This window comes from Bombina bombina, chromosome 3 (genome assembly GCF_027579735.1).
Source record: "Bombina bombina isolate aBomBom1 chromosome 3, aBomBom1.pri, whole genome shotgun sequence".
Taxonomy (NCBI): domain Eukaryota; kingdom Metazoa; phylum Chordata; class Amphibia; order Anura; family Bombinatoridae; genus Bombina; species Bombina bombina.
Window position 1 is genome coordinate 848,303,342 of NC_069501.1, and position 16,641 is coordinate 848,319,982.

At 36.6% G+C, this 16,641-nt stretch overlaps 1 protein-coding gene across 2 annotated transcripts in view; it reads left to right on the forward strand.

Annotated features, from left to right (window-relative positions):
- NALCN (sodium leak channel, non-selective) overlaps window positions 1–16,641 on the forward strand; it is a 1,159,715-nt gene that overhangs the window by 645,018 nt on the left and 498,056 nt on the right. The window lies entirely within an intron of this gene.

Genomic DNA, 16,641 nt, shown 5'->3' on the forward strand with positions numbered 1-16,641 from the left:
GATACCGGGAATCAATATGAGAAGCCTGTGCTTGGCTTTCTTCTTCATACAAATCCTTCAAAACATCAGTGTCTTACAATTTTTGAATATTTTATTTTTAGGTTTTGTTTGAGAACTCTTGCATTTTTGCCAAACAGAAATATCAGTCAAGAAGACTAGTTGGTTAACTTCAAACCATGACACAGCACAAATCATGCTATTGTCTTTCTTGCATTTGTTTAAGCCAACACCATATGAGATGCAGCACACAAGGGGTCCAAATCATTCCCTGATCTTCAATAAGCCAATTAAAATATAATTGCTTGCCTCATAGTCTTTGTAATTCATTTACCCTGAGATTTGACAAAAAACTGTCCACGCGTATAAAAAAAACATATCAAGTAAAAATGGGTTCTTTCTATTTTATCTATTTTTGTTTTAAAAGACACTAACTAAAATTTACTTCAGAACTTCATTAAAGGGACATGAAACTCAAACATTTTCTTTCATGATTTAGGTAGAACATATCATTTTAAACAACTTTCCAGTTTAAGTCTATGATAATATTTGCTTAATTCCCTTGGCATCGTTTGTTGAAGGAGCAGCAATGCACTACTGAAATTTAACTAAACAAATGGATGATCCAATGACAATCGGTATATAAATGCAGCCACCAATCAGCAGCTAGAACCTAGGCTTACTGCTCCTGAGCTTACCTAGAAAAACATTTCAGCAAAGGATAACAAGAGAAGGAAGCAAATGAAATAACAGAAATAAATTGGAAAGTTGTTTAAAATGGTATGCTCTGTCTAATTCATGAATGTCCAATTATGACTTTACTGTCCCTTTAAAGGGACATTAAACACTAAATACATGCTAGATAGAATGATGCATTCAAAGAAAAGATTAGTCCATGACTAACATGTAGATGTATTTTTTAAAGTTTCATTAGTTGTTTTAATAAGTGTAAAGTTTTAGTGTCTATAAAACACTGGGAGCTGCCATGTTGTAACTTGTGTTACATTCTCTGCTGTGGCCAATTAGGGACCGTTATAAATAGGTCACTAGAGTGTGCAGCCAATGGTTGTGCTGGATTTAACAGTGTTCTGCAGTTCCATTTCTAACAGGAACTGAAAAGCTCACAATTTCAGAATGGAATTACAGGCAAAGAGGACAAAATAAATAATGAAAATATATTGCAGAGTTGTTTTATATATACAATTTATCATTTTATATTACGATCTCAAATGTTTAATGTCCCTTTAAGCAAGAACAGAAGCTGGACTAGATTAGAACATTCTACAGGGAGTGCAGAATTATTAGGCAAATGAGTATTTTGACCACATCATCCTCTTTATGCATGTTGTCTTACTCCAAGCTGTATAGGCTCGAAAGCCTACTACCAATTAAGCATATTAGGTGATGTGCATCTCTGTAATGAGAAGGGGTGTGGTCTAATGACATCAACACCCTATATCAGGTGTGCATAATTATTAGGCAACTTCCTTTCCTTTGGCAAAATGGGTCAAAAGAAGGACTTGACAGGCTCAGAAAAGTCAAAAATAGTGAGATATCTTGCAGAGGGATGCAGCACTCTTAAAATTGCAAAGCTTCTGAAGCGTGATCATCGAACAATCAAGTGTTTCATTCAAAATAGTCAACAGGGTCGCAAGAAGCGTGTGGAAAAAGCAAGGCGCAAAATAACTGCCCATGAACTGAGAAAAGTCAAGCGTGCAGCTGCCAAGATGCCACTTGCCACCAGTTTGGCCATATTTCAGAGCTGCAACATCACTGGAGTGCCCAAAAGCACAAGGTGTGCAATACTCAGAGACATGGCCAAGGTAAGAAAGGCTGAAAGACGACCACCACTGAACAAGACACACAAGCTGAAACGTCAAGACTGGACCAAGAAATATCTCAAGACTGATTTTTCTAAGGTTTTATGGACTGATGAAATGAGAGTGAGTCTTGATGGGCCAGATGGATGGGCCCGTGGCTGGATTGGTAAAGGGCAGAGAGCTCCAGTCCGACTCAGACACCAGCAAGGTGGAGGTGGAGTACTGGTTTGGGCTGGTATCATCAAAGATGAGCTTGTGGGGCCTTTTCTGGTTGAGGATGAAGTCAAGCTCAACTCCCAGTCCTACTGCCAGTTTCTGGAAGACACCTTCTTCAAGCAGTGGTCTGCATCCTTCAAGAAAAACATGATTTTCATGCAGGACAATGCTCCATCACACGCGTCCAAGTACTCCACAGCGTGGCTGGCAAGAAAGGGTATAAAAGAAGAAAATCTAATGACATGGCCTCCTTGTTCACCTGATCTGAACCCCATTGAGAACCTGTGGTCCATCATCAAATGTGAGATTTACAAGGAGGGAAAACAGTACACCTCTCTGAACAGTGTCTGGGAGGCTGTGGTTGCTGCTGCACGCAATGTTGATGGTGAACAGATCAAAACACTGACAGAATCCATGGATGGCAGGCTTTTGAGTGTCCTTGCAAAGAAAGGTGGCTATATTGGTCACTGATTTGTTTTTGTTTTGTTTTTGAATGTCAGAAATGTATATTTGTGAATGTTGAGATGTTATATTGGTTTCACTGGTAAAAATAAATAATTGAAATGGGTATATATTTGTTTTTTGTTAAGTTGCCTAATAATTATGCACAGTAATAGTCACCTGCACACACAGATATCCCCCTAAAATAGCTATAACTAAAAACAAACTAAAAACTACTTCCAAAACTATTCAGCTTTGATATTAATGAGTTTTTGGGTTCATTGAGAACATGGTTGTTGTTCAATAATAAAATTAATCCTCAAAAATACAACTTGCCTAATAATTATGCACTCCCTGTAGAGTCTGCTACCATACTGGGCCAACTTACAAGGACAGTAAAGTCAAAATTAAACTTCCATGATTTAATAGAGTTTGCCATTTTAAACAACTTTCCATTTTACTTCTGCTATCTAATAGTATCAAATTGTCTTTGTTCTTTTGGTATCCTTTGTTGAGGAGTAAACCTATATCGGCTCATAAGTGCTCAATAGCTTGGGCGTGTAGCATTCTATAGCAGTCGTGTTTGCAACAAGTGAATAACATTGCTACAAAGATTGTTGCAAACACTGCTGTCATAGATGGCTAAAGTCACATCCATATTCCATTGTGCTTCAACAAAGGATACCAAAAGAACAAAATAAATTTGATTATAGAAGTAAATTAGAATGCTATTTACAATTGCAAACTGGAAAGTTGTTTACAATCGCAAGCTCTATCCGAATCACAGAAGTTTAATTTCGACTTTACTGTCCCTTTATTTAAATTAAAATCTAAATTAAAACCAGCAAAAACACCATCTTAAAGATCTGGTTTTAATATATTTTTTTTATTTCATTTTTAAAATGGTGGTATGAATTATTAAGAATCAGTTGTCTTTGTCCAAAATGCAGAAACCTTGTCAATTACCACGTGCCAGATTACGAGTGGCGTGCTAACGGTTATCCACGAGCGATATTGGGTTTATTGTGGCTGTTTGCACGTGTCGGATGTAATGCTCGTTTTACAAATTGAAAGTAAACGTGATCTCTTGAGTGGAATGGAATGTATGGTAAGGTTGGGATTGCGCGGCCTCAGAGCTCTGGTTAACTGTTTTGCGAATCTAGCCCTATACTAGCAGTGTGCTAATATACGTGTATTAGAACAAATCTACAGTCTCTCTTTTTATACACTATTGTGAAATAAATATATGTAACAGATGGTTTTAATCAAAAAACTGTGTGCAATAAAAGTTTTCAGCATAATGTAGTAGTCTATGAAGGTAATTTGTTGGAGTTGTGGACATTCTATTATAAGAATATTTCTGTTTCTATATGAACTATAAACTCAGTTATATCTTAGTCAGTGTGACCCTGATGCTTACATATCTGTTCTTAATATTTTAGTGATGAACTGGACAGTTGTTCTAAGGGGTATTGCTGTTATATAATGAAAATAAGGTGTTACCCCTGAGCAAATTGCATATTTGTGTTAAGCAAACTGATTTAATGAGTTGTGAAAGAGCCAGTTTACAGGAGAATTGTCATCTCTGATCAAGCTGTTAGCAAACAGCTTTAAATAAATGTAGACATCTTTAGCCTGGATCTGTCAGATGTAGTTTTGTTTATTGTAACAAATATTTTTCCCCCTGCAGTATAGTAAAAACTGTTTCCAGAATAATATTGAGAAAGTATGGACAGTATCCAGTGTTGTGTGGGGCCAATTAAATATTGAAAGCCACAAGCAAGTTGGAATTGTTTATCTCATTATGCACAGGATTTTGCTATATTTTCTAGGATATTTTATACCCTAAAATTATATCTCAATTGCTTGTACATTGTAACATAGGATGACACTTTCATTATAAAACTCCATTTCCATGCTCTTTAAAACTTTGGTCTTTTTCATTGTTTTGACATTGAACTGTGACATTTATCTTGATTGCCAAGGATATCTCATCTTGTACACTTTGCTAAAATAGGTTTTTCCTATGATAACAACTATTGGCTGGATTCCAATTAAACTGCACTTTTTTTTTTTAACTTTTCCACTAAGTGCAGCACTGTTTCCTGTGTCAAATGTAGCGCTTTTATTATTTAAAGTGATATGAACCCAATTTTTTTCTTTCATGATTCAGAAAGAGCATACCCAGGTGCTGAACCAAATATGGGCCGGCTCCTAAGCTTACATTTCTGCATTTCAAATAAAGATACCAAGAGAACAAATAAAAAATGGTAATAGGAGTAGATTAGAATGTTGCTTAAAATATTTATCAAGCTCCGAAGCTTAGATACAAGGTAATTACAGAGGTAAAACGTATATTATTATAAGTGTGTTGGTTATGCAAAACTGGGGAATGGGTAATAAAGGGATTGTCTTTCTTTTTAAACAACAAAAATTATGGTGTTGACTGTCCCTTTAAAAACAGGGGTACTTTCATTCATCAAAGTTTACAAAGCAGCCATTTTGTTAAAAAAAAATACCATTTTTTCTTTTCACAGCCAGAGCAGTTTCCCCCACCTAGAGATCCTCTATTCACACGTCAGCAATGACTAATTCTGCTTCCTCCAATCACAGCATGGCCTCAGGCAGTGACTACCCTGGGGGGAAAGCTGTGATTGGAGGAAGCAGGATTAGTCATTGCTGACGTGTGAATAGAGGATCTCTAGGTGGGGGAAACTGCTCTGGCTGTGAAAAGAAAAAATCGTAATTTTTTTAACAACATGGCTGCTTTGTAAACTTTGATGAATGAAAGTACCCCTGTTTTTAATAGTATTTTTAAAAAAACGGGCTTTCATTCACCAAAGTTTACCTTCACTTTAAGGCTAAAATATTAAAAAATGTCACATATTTGTAAAATAACTTAACAATACAGAAAAATAGTTTTAAAGATTTTTGAAACATATTGGTCCTTATGCTCTGTGTGCAGTTGCCTATAGGCATCTTTACTCTTAGGCAGAATAGTGAAACAAAAATAAACCTTTTATTCTTCCTTTTTTTCTTCTGCTGAGTTTAATCTGAAAATCTTTGGTATAATTGTAACTAGGGGCATTATATTTATTTTTAACACTTTTTTTGTGACAAGACTAGATTCAATGTTAAGACTTACTGAAATATTGCCACTTCTGACCGGAAGGGGAGGAGCTACACGGAGGTGGCGTGCAGCGGTGCTCTGTACAGGGAAAGAGCCACCTGTTAGTCCCTGAAGAAAAGCTACAAGGAAAATACCTGACAAGCCGGCCTTGGCAGTTCGAGTGCCCAGTACCTGCAGCAGAACCACGGGAGGCTTGCCTGACCATCTATGACGACATGAAGTCCGGTCTCAACAGTTTGGCGTGAGGACACTTAGCCCAGGTCGATTGTAGGAGCCGACAGCTGGGACCTGCACAGCAGTGAGTAGCGTCCAGCTAGCAGGAGGAGCAGACACAAGCCGAGGAGACAAAGGCACCCACTGACAGGAAGGTGCAGAACGGAGGCCAGCGAGAGTTTCGGCAATGGGTGAGTGGGGATACGACGGTCTGTAGCAGGGATTGTATTAACAGATACACAGAATTGGCTTTCAGAAGGACCGCGCTGGGAGTATATGCAAGGGTTCGTTTCTAGTCTGATTAGCTGGGGAAGCCGGCCAGCGCAGATCATTACGCCAATCTGCTATAAAAATTCAGACTGAAGTTTGAAAGACAGAAGTTTAAGCAGAGACCGGTTATGTCTGCACAAACTAACATGGAGCTAAGCTGCTTAACCCAGTATCCCCCACTCACAAAGAGAAAGCTTTGTCAGTTTTAGGCCCCTAGAAACAAGCCAGTGTTTTAATCGTTTCTCCTGGCTTAATAGCATTTCAAGCTAACTGGGTTACCTTTAAACTAGCACCGCCTTGGTTATTGGATTTTTTGTATGTATACAGAAGCCAAGTCCCGCAGGAGTGGGTAAAGCCTTGGCTGCTCTTAAGGTGGAAATCAATTGTGTCTCCTTCCGCAAGGACAACGAGCAACAAGCTGAATAACTTTATGCATTAAAGAACAGAAGGAACTGTAAACAAAAGGAAGGAAAAAGAAAAAGAAAGGAAAACGAGAAAGGAGAGAAAGGAAAGGGAAAGGAAGGGAAGGAAAGAGACAAGGAAAGGGAAAGAAAAAAGGAAATAAAAGAGAAAAAAGGCTAAAGCATATAGGCTCTCACTAGTGAGCGCATATAAAAGAACATTTGAGACACTTTATATTGTTATATCCTTTTTTCTGTTTTATTGGTAGCTAACACAAGTTACCTGTAACTATTTCTTGTTTTCTCCCGGCTGAATATTCTCATAGTACTAAAGTGAAATAATCTGGTGTAGAATTGAAAGTTAAATATAATATGCTCCTGAAAGTTTGCAGCTACATAAGGCTGTATGGGGTATTATGTGAAATTATATGCTTGGATTAGGTGTGCTCGATACATATAATTAACTAGCTGCAAGAATTTTGATCTATAGCCGAAAGAGTATGCCTTATTGCGTTAATTATGCCAGAAGAGTAAAACATATGCAATGACATCCAGTCGAGATATTAATAGTACAAATTTAAGTAATAACACAGGCAAGGTATAGCTTGTATGCCTACTGGTTTTTGGATTGGACATTATTTAATAGTATCTGAGGTCAAGGCCTAATGGTCTTGGCTGTGTAATACTAGCCCTTAACAGGGCAAGAGGTCCTACCACACTGAATTGAAGCAGTATATTTAACTGTTCTAAAAAGTATTATCTAGACAGTTTTTCCTCAGCTGTTCTTATGGTCCACACTTTGTTTTAAGTGTTTTATTTGCTTTTCGAAGATGATCTCCAATAAAGTTTATCTTATCTAAACAGTGCCTTGAAACTCACCGGGTCTTTGTATATATCCTAGATCAGAGCTTTCCAAACTTTTCATGTTGGTGACACACTTTGTAGACCTACATAATTTCGCGACACAGTAATTCAGTTGTACTAGCAAACAGGAGGTTAAACTAACTTGTTTTAAAAGATACGGACACATACATAAATTATATAATAACAAAATGTATTTACAAGTAACAGTATGTATGTGCAAGAATTAAAAAAAAGTTTAATAACACCAATAGCTACTTACTATTTTAATGGGATGTATGAGGCTGATGAGATGAACACAGTTTCTGAATATTTGGTGGAATATTAGATAAAGACACTCACATTTCATCATCAAGCATTTTTAAGCTTCCACTTCCTATACATATATCAAGAGCAGGAGCAGCAATGCACTACTGGGAGCTAGCTGCAAAAAAATCCCACTGACTTCAGCTCAGTGTTTAAGCTGCCACCCTGAGAGTTCTGTGAGTCCAACTGACTACTGCCCGCGCTGCAAACACACTGCTGTCCCACTCACTGGCTACACTTGCAGTCACGAGCCAATTAAGGAGACTACATGTGCAGTCAGGGGCCAATGTGCCGCCAAATCCGCCAATGGTAATAGTTTCAGTTCCCACTGAGCTGTGCCAATTGGTTAAGATGATCTGTGACCCACTAGGTATCAATCACGTGTTAACCATGTGATATGCGTAGCAGGAAGGTGGAAAGTCAGAAACCAAAAAACAATTACAAAAAAAAAAATTAAATTTAAAAAAAATTGTGCTGAAGCAGGGACACACCTACACACTGCTGCCGACACACAGTTTGGAAAGCATTGTCCTAGATGGTTATTGCCTACTAAACTTACACTCCCCCAACACTTCCCCCACACTCACACACATGTCCCCTCCCCCACTGTCCTGCCCGTTATTGATCTCACTGGTACTAAAAGTATCTCCTTTTTTTTGCGGTCCGTAAGGCCCGATTTTTTTTCTCACCATATAGACCACCTATGGAAAGATTTATCACTGTTAAAAACAGGTCACTGGCAATGCCGCCTAAAGGTAAAGATAAGAAAAATATTAATAGAATAGGCATGGATACTACAAATGAAAGTGTAGTAGAGGCAACTAACACAAGTATGCACTCCTTAGATCTACAGGAGTTGGTGAAACAAATATCAGACATAATGCTATCGAAAATTGAGCACGTCAGGAAAGAGATATTAGAGTTATCACTAGAAGTCAAACAATTTTACAACCAGATTATATGAAGCTGAAACAGAATTTCTGATATAGAGGAGGCAAGGCGCAACAATATAAGAATTGTTGGGCTCCCAGAATTGACAGAGTTTCAAGATCTAATCCATTTCACTGCACTACAACTACCTCAAATGTCATGCAAGTACCAATTCAAGGTTTTCCAGTGGAGAGAGCTCACAGAATAGGTAGCATCAGAACGTACCCAGATGGTAATGCCAAAAGTAGACCGGTCATCGTTAAATATCTTGATCACCAGGATAAAGTAAATATAATGAGATAATATAAACAAAAAATACCAGTTATGATTGGAGATAAAACTATACTTCTCTTCCAAGATTTCTCAGTGGAGACAACAACAAAAAAAGAAAGAAATGGCACCAATTTGTACAAGCTTAATCAAAATGGGGGTGAAAGCCACAATTATATACCCGGCTAAGATTAAGATATTTAACGATCAAGGGAACACTTTGCTAAACAATTTTGAAGAAGCTAAAATATATCTGATTAAGAGACAACAGAATGAGGCAAGGGTTAGTTAAGAACTATAAGGTTTGTATTGTTAAGAAGGGAACTATGTATAGGTCCCACACAGATTGTCTGTGTAATGTAAGCTATTATGTATAACAAGGTATTAAAATAACTGCCTTCAATCGAGATTGGAGATGGCAAACCCCTTGTGTGTTGGGGGGGGTTGATGGTGTTGGTTTTTTTTTTTTTTTTTTTTTCTTCTCTCTCTCCTTCTTTCTTCGCCTGTGCTCCCTGATGGACGATTTGACTAGTGAGAGAGACCCCTTTAGCAAAGTTCTTTTATCTACAGCATAGAATGAAAGATCAAGTCAAAATGATTTCCTGGAACGTGGGAGGGATCGCATCCCCCTTTAAAAGGAAAAATATTCTAAAACAGCTTAAAAACATTCCACTGACATAGCCATGCTACATGAAACATTCCTTAAAGAGCAGGATATTAGTAAATTACAAATGGGATGGGTTGGGGAAGTAATTGCAGTGCCATGTCCAGCGCCATGTCCAACTAGGAAAAAGGGAGTCGCAATACTTTTCAATAAAGTTTTAGAATATAAGATTTTGGCAAAGGAGTTGGATACAGAAGGATGGTATATAATTCTACATTGAAAATGAGGGAAGGCCATTGACTTTATGCAATGTCTATGGACCTTATAAATTGGACAGAGTTTTCTGGAACAAAATGCAAATCAAACTAAATAATTTTAGTTTGGGGAATATTATCTTGGCAGGCGATTTAAATATGGTAATGCATCCAACACTTGACAGATTAAAACTATCTACAAACAAAAATAGTAATCAAGAAGCAAAACTACTTAAGAGCTTTTTTAGGGTCCTAAGACTCAAAGATATCTGGAGAATATAAAATCCAGACTTAAGAATGTTTTCATCTATATAAAACCATGTCAAGAATTGATGTTTTTCTAGTTTCAGAAATGTTATTTGGAATAGAGATACTAACAGATATTAAATAAATTATTATATCTGACCATGCTATTATCTCCCTTAAATTACAGATTAAAATGGCCAAAAGGAATACCACAAAATTCTTTTTCCCCACCCATCTATGTTCAAACGTACAATTTAAAGAGTGGTTAAAACAGAAATGGTGTGAGTTCTGTTTTTTTTAATTGAGTATACAAAGACAAGTGTGAAATATTTTGGGGATCGTTCAAATCTGTTATTAGAGGGGAAATTAAAGCTTACTTAATTCGGAAATACAGGAAAAACAACGAAAAGATATACCGCTATCTAGTCAGGTGGGTAATTGTTATCATGCATATTTAAGTGATTCATTGAGGAAACTATGGGGAAAGTATATGGTGGCAAAATAGGGGAGATAAATTTTTGTTATGCAAAAATTGAGACAAGAAGAACTTCGAACACAAGCTTTTTTTTACAGACAAAGCAGAAGGGAAATTCTTGGCCAATTTAGTTAAACTTAAAAAGAAAAGACAATGCATAGAGACAATTAAAGTAGGGAATGAGAGATTCTCAATTATTAATTAGATAAGTAAACTTATATTTAAAAATTATCAAAAAATATACACAGAAGGGAGCATCAGCTAGGAATCAAAAGATCAATTTTGGGAAAAGATTAGGTTACCTAAGATAGATAAAGAAAGCTTGGAAGAAATAAACAGTCCTATAACACAGGAAGAGATAAAAAAAAAACAATAAAAGCAACAGTATCCAATAAAGCGCCTGGCCCTGATCAGATACCGATAGAACTCTATAAAATGATAGGAGAAGAAATAACCCCAACATTAGAAGAACTATTTAACTTAATATATGTTAAAGGCAATTTACAGTCTATTTTATGGTATCAACAATTTAATTAATACTAAAAAAAGATAAGGACCCAGAAGAATTCATTTCATACAGACCTATTTCCTATTTCGATGCTAAACAAATATAAAATATTTATGAGCATTATTAAACAAAGATTGAAGAAAGTTATTGACCCATTAATCCATAAAGACCAAGTGGGTTTCATGCCAAATAGAAATTCAACGACCAATCTAAGGAAACTACTACTGACAATTGATTATTATTGGTACCAAGTAAAAAGAAAACGTGGTAGAATTAAAGCAGATATGGCTATAGCATCAATTGACGCAGAAAAAGCGTTTGACATGATCACTTGGGACCACTTATTTATGGCAATAGAAAAATTTGAGATCACAGGTTCCTCAGAATGGTGCAGCTAATATATAAAAAACCACAGGCCAATATATTAATTAATGGATGCATCACTCCTAATTTCTTTCTTCAGAAAGGAACCAGGCAAGGGTCTCCTCTATCTCCCTATCTATTTAATTTGGCTATTGAACAACTGGCTATTTACTTGAGAAAGAAAATTGAGGGTGTATGGTTAGGGGAAAGGAAAATCACCCTGCTATTAAATGCAGATGATCTATTAGTCTTTGTAAGGGATACTAAGATAAATATTCCTATATTAATTCAAGCCCTGGAAAAGTTTAGCAGGTTTTCAGGCTCTAACATGAATGTTAATAAATCAGAGATTATCTGGATCTATAAAAACAGGGATAGTTATATGAACTGCCCATTTAAAGAAGCAAAAGAAGAACTTAAATATTTGGGCATTAAGTTGGCCAGAGATCCAAATAAATGGTATGCTCTAAACTATCCCCAAATTTGGGCAATTTTTTTTAAAGATCTTTCAAATTGGGCTAAATTTCCTCTATCTTTGACTGGCAAAATTAACCTAATCAAAATGGTAATATTCCCAAAGCTACAGGGAGTGCAGAATTATTAGGCAAGTTGTATTTTTGAGGATTTATTTTATTATTGAACAACAACCATGTTCTCAATGAACCCAAAAAACTCATTAATATCAAAGCTGAATAGTTTTGGAAGTAGTTTTTAGTTTGTTTTTAGTTATAGCTATTTTAGGGGGATATCTGTGTGTGCAGGTGACTATTACTGTGCATAATTATTAGGCAACTTAACAAAAAACAAATATATACCCATTTCAATTATTTATTTTTACCAGTGAAACCAATATAACATCTCAACATTCACAAATATACATTTCTGACATTCAAAAACAAAACAAAAACAAATCAGTGACCAATATAGCCACCTTTCTTTGCAAGGACACTCAAAAGCCTGCCATCCATGGATTCTGTCAGTGTTTTGATCTGTTCACCATCAACATTGCGTGCAGCAGCAACCACAGCCTCCCAGACACTGTTCAGAGAGGTGTACTGTTTTCCCTCCTTGTAAATCTCACATTTGATGATGGACCACAGGTTCTCAATGGGGTTCAGATCAAGTGAACAAGGAGGCCATGTCATTAGATTTTCTTCTTTTATACCCTTTCTTGCCAGCCACGCTGTGGAGTACTTGGACGCGTGTGATGGAGCATTGTCCTGCATGAAAATCATGTTTTTCTTGAAGGATGCAGACTTCTTCCTGTACCACTGCTTGAAGAAGGTGTCTTCCAGAAACTGGCAGTAGGACTGGGAGTTGAGCTTGACTCCATCCTCAACCCGAAAAGGCCCCACAAGCTCATCTTTGATGATACCAGCCCAAACCAGTACTCCACCTCCACCTTGCTGGCATCTGAGTCGGACTGGAGCTCTCTGCCCTTTACCAATCCAGCCACGGGCCCATCCATCTGGCCCATCAAGACTCACTCTCATTTCATCAGTCCATAAAACCTTAGAAAAATCAGTCTTGAGATATTTCTTGGCCCAGTCTTGACGTTTCAGCTTGTGTGTCTTGTTCAGTGGTGGTCGTCTTTCAGCCTTTCTTACCTTGGCCATGTCTCTGAGTATTGCACACCTTGTGCTTTTGGGCACTCCAGTGATGTTGCAGCTCTGAAATATGGCCAAACTGGTGGCAAGTGGCATCTTGGCAGCTGCACGCAGTTCATGGGCAGTTATTTTGCGCCTTGGTTTTTCCACACGCTTCTTGCGACCCTGTTGACTATTTTGAATGAAACGCTTGATTGTTCGATGATCACGCTTCAGAAGCTTTGCAATTTTAAGAGTGCTGCATCCCTCTGCAATATATCTCACTATTTTTGACTTTTCTGAGCCTGTCAAGTCCTTCTTTTGACCCATTTTGCCAAAGGAAAGGAAGTTGCCTAATAATTATGCACACCTGATATAGGGTGTTGATGTCATTAGACCACACCCCTTCTCATTACAGAGATGCACATCACCTAATATGCTTAATTGGTAGTAGGCTTTCAAGCCTATACAGCTTGGAGTAAGACATCATGCATAAAGAGGATGATGTGGTCAAAATACTCATTTCCCTAATAATTCTGCACTCCCTGTATGCCTGGCACAAAATTGCTAAAATATTACAATTTAATCCTAGGTGGTCAAAATATTTGACAATAGGTGGTAACCCCAATTTTGAACCTGCGATAGATTCAAAAATATTCCAAAGTTAGAAAGGGAATTGTATATGTGGAACAACTGAAAGATAAGGAGGCAAGATATTGTAAATCTTTTCAAGAATTAAAATCTGAATTTGGATTCCCTAATAAGGAATTTTTTGCCTACTTGCAAGTAAAGCATTTTTTAAATAAAATGATTAAAGATTATTCTGAGAACAGTACTTGGGAAAGATTAAGACCAGTGCTAAATATTTGCAAACAAGGAAATCACTCTATTTCTTGTCTTATATAAAACACTTAAAACCCTCCAAGGTTCAGTAAAGATAACAGCGGTAAATTGGCAGCAACCAGTAGAGAGAATACCAAAAAGTTTTGATCTAGTAGATAAGGCAACACTTAGGCCGCGATCCGATATATGGCGCAGGTTTCGGTGCAAGCGTGGAAACCTGCGTCACCCGTAGTTTCATCTCGGAACTCGAGCTATCACATATACGGCGCCGTCAGATGCTAAAGTGCCGTAAGTCTGACAAACCAGCGATGTCCTAAAATCTGCGTAAGTCCAAATTTCTGGAGTCACCAGTGACTTACGGCACTTTAGAAACTGCCGCCACATAAAAAACTTGACTAAAATATTAAATCTCCCGTTAACACGCCTCCCAAACATAGCCCGACACGTATACCCCTCTATCTTCAATCCCCCCTCTCACTCGTAACAATAAATATATTAACCCCTAAACCGCCGCTTGCGGACCCTGCTGCAAGCTACATTATCTATATTACCCCCTAATCTGAGCCCCCTACACTGCCGCTAGCTACATTAAATGTTTTACTCCCTAATGTGAGCCCCCTACCCCGCCGCCACCTACATTAACTATGTTACCCCCTAATATGATCCCCCTACACCGCCGCCACCTATTTAAACTATATTAACCCCTAATATGATCCCCCTACACCGCCGCCACCTATTTAAACTATATTAACCCCTAATATGATCTCCTACACCGCCGCCACCTATTTAAACTATATTACCCCCTAATATGATCCACCTACACCGTCACCACCTATTTAAACTATATTACCCCCTAATATGATCCCCCTACACCGCCGCCACCTATTTAAACTATATTACCCCCTAATGTGATCCCCCTACACCGCCGCCACCTATTTAAACTATATTACCCCTAATGTGATCCCCCTACACCGCCGCCACCTATTTAAACTATATTAACCCCTAATGTTATCCCCCTACACCGCCGCCACCTATATTAAAATTATTAACCCCTAATCTAATCCCCCTATACCGCCGCCACCTATATTAACTATATTAACCCTAATTATATTAGGGTTAATATAGTTATTATATTATATATATTAACTGTATTAACCCTATCTAACTCTAACACCCCTAACTTAATTATTATTAAAATAAATCTAAATAATATTAATAATATTTAGGGCTGCAACTAAAGATTATTTTCATAATCGATTAATCGGCCGATTATTTTTTCGATTAATCGAATAATCGGATAAAAAGGGAATCAGTAATAGTTTTCTATGTTTTAAATAAAATCCACATAATGAGTGTTACAAATATAAACTTCAGACTAAAACTTTACATTAACACAACCGTTTCTTCAATTTTTAAGCAGCAGAGCACAGTTTTATGATTAAACAAAACAAAACCACAAACTGTTTGAAAAGAGGTAGAACTAGAAAGAGTTAGACTATCACTGTTAATAACATTCTGTTATTCACTCTTTCAGAAACTTTGCATTGAAATGCAAACATCTCAACATGTCCACATGCTTCTGGCTAAGGCTGGTTCTCTGTTTGCAGCTATATTTCCTGCAGCAGAGAAAAGGCTGTTGAGGTGTATAAGTAGGGTTTTGCCAATTTCACCAAAGTGGGATATTTATCTTTGTTAGCTCTTCACCAATGCTAAGTGTTTTCTACCTTGGCAAGGGGCTTCTCAATAAAGTAACCCTTGACTTCATTCTAACATAAAAATATCTTGAATATCTATTTGCAATGGTAAATAACCAGCTATAAGGTTAGGGGAAATATCTAGTCCGCTCTAAAAATAACAAATATATACTTATAAAGGTTGAATCTGGTACATATTATCACAATTTATTAAAAATATTAAAAAAAATATAAAAAACAAAATCAAAAGCGCTAAGGACTGTATATCAATAACAGGACAAAGCCTTACACATTTATTTATACAGTACATATAATCAGCAATAGCAAGCAATACGCTAATAATTGTGCAAACAGATAATAGTGCACATCAATTTAAATAACTCCCATCAATCTAGGAGCAAGGTGTAAACAACAAGCTTGGCACTATATCATGAAAAGCATAGTTCCAAATCACCGGATTTAATATAAACAATCCAAATGATGACTATTATATCTGGGTTGCACATAAGCCAGGGGTAGTTGTAAACGTATACTGTCCTGAAAAAAGTGAAAAGTAGACGTCTGTAGACGTCCTTTAGGCTAAGGACATAACCATAAAACACAATACCATATGCAGGAGCTCATTGGAGTGAAGCAGCTGGTGTTGTGCACAGACCAACTAATTGCAAACCAACTAATCGATTAATCGATTATGAGATTTGTTGTCAACTATTTTCATAATCGATTATTATTGATTATGACGATTAGTTGTTGCAGCTCTAATAATATTAACTAAATTATTCCTATTTAAAACTAAATACTTACCTATAAAATAAACCCTAAGATAGCTACAATATAATTAATAATTACATTGTAGCTATTTTAGGGTTTATATTTATTTTACAGGTAACTTGGTATTTATTTTAACTAGGTACAATAGCTATTAAATAGTTAATAACTATTTAATAGCTACCTAGTTAAAATAATTACCAATTTACCTGTAAAATAAATCTTAACCTAAGTTACAAATACACCTACACTATCAATAAATTAATTAAATAAACTACAAATATCTAAACTAAAATACAATTAAATACACTAAACTAAATTACAAAAAACCCCCACTAAATTACAAAAAATAAAAAAGATTACAAGATTTTTAAGCTAATTACACCTATTCTAAGCCCCCTAATAAAATAACAAAGCCCCCTAAAATAAAAAAGATTTCCTACCC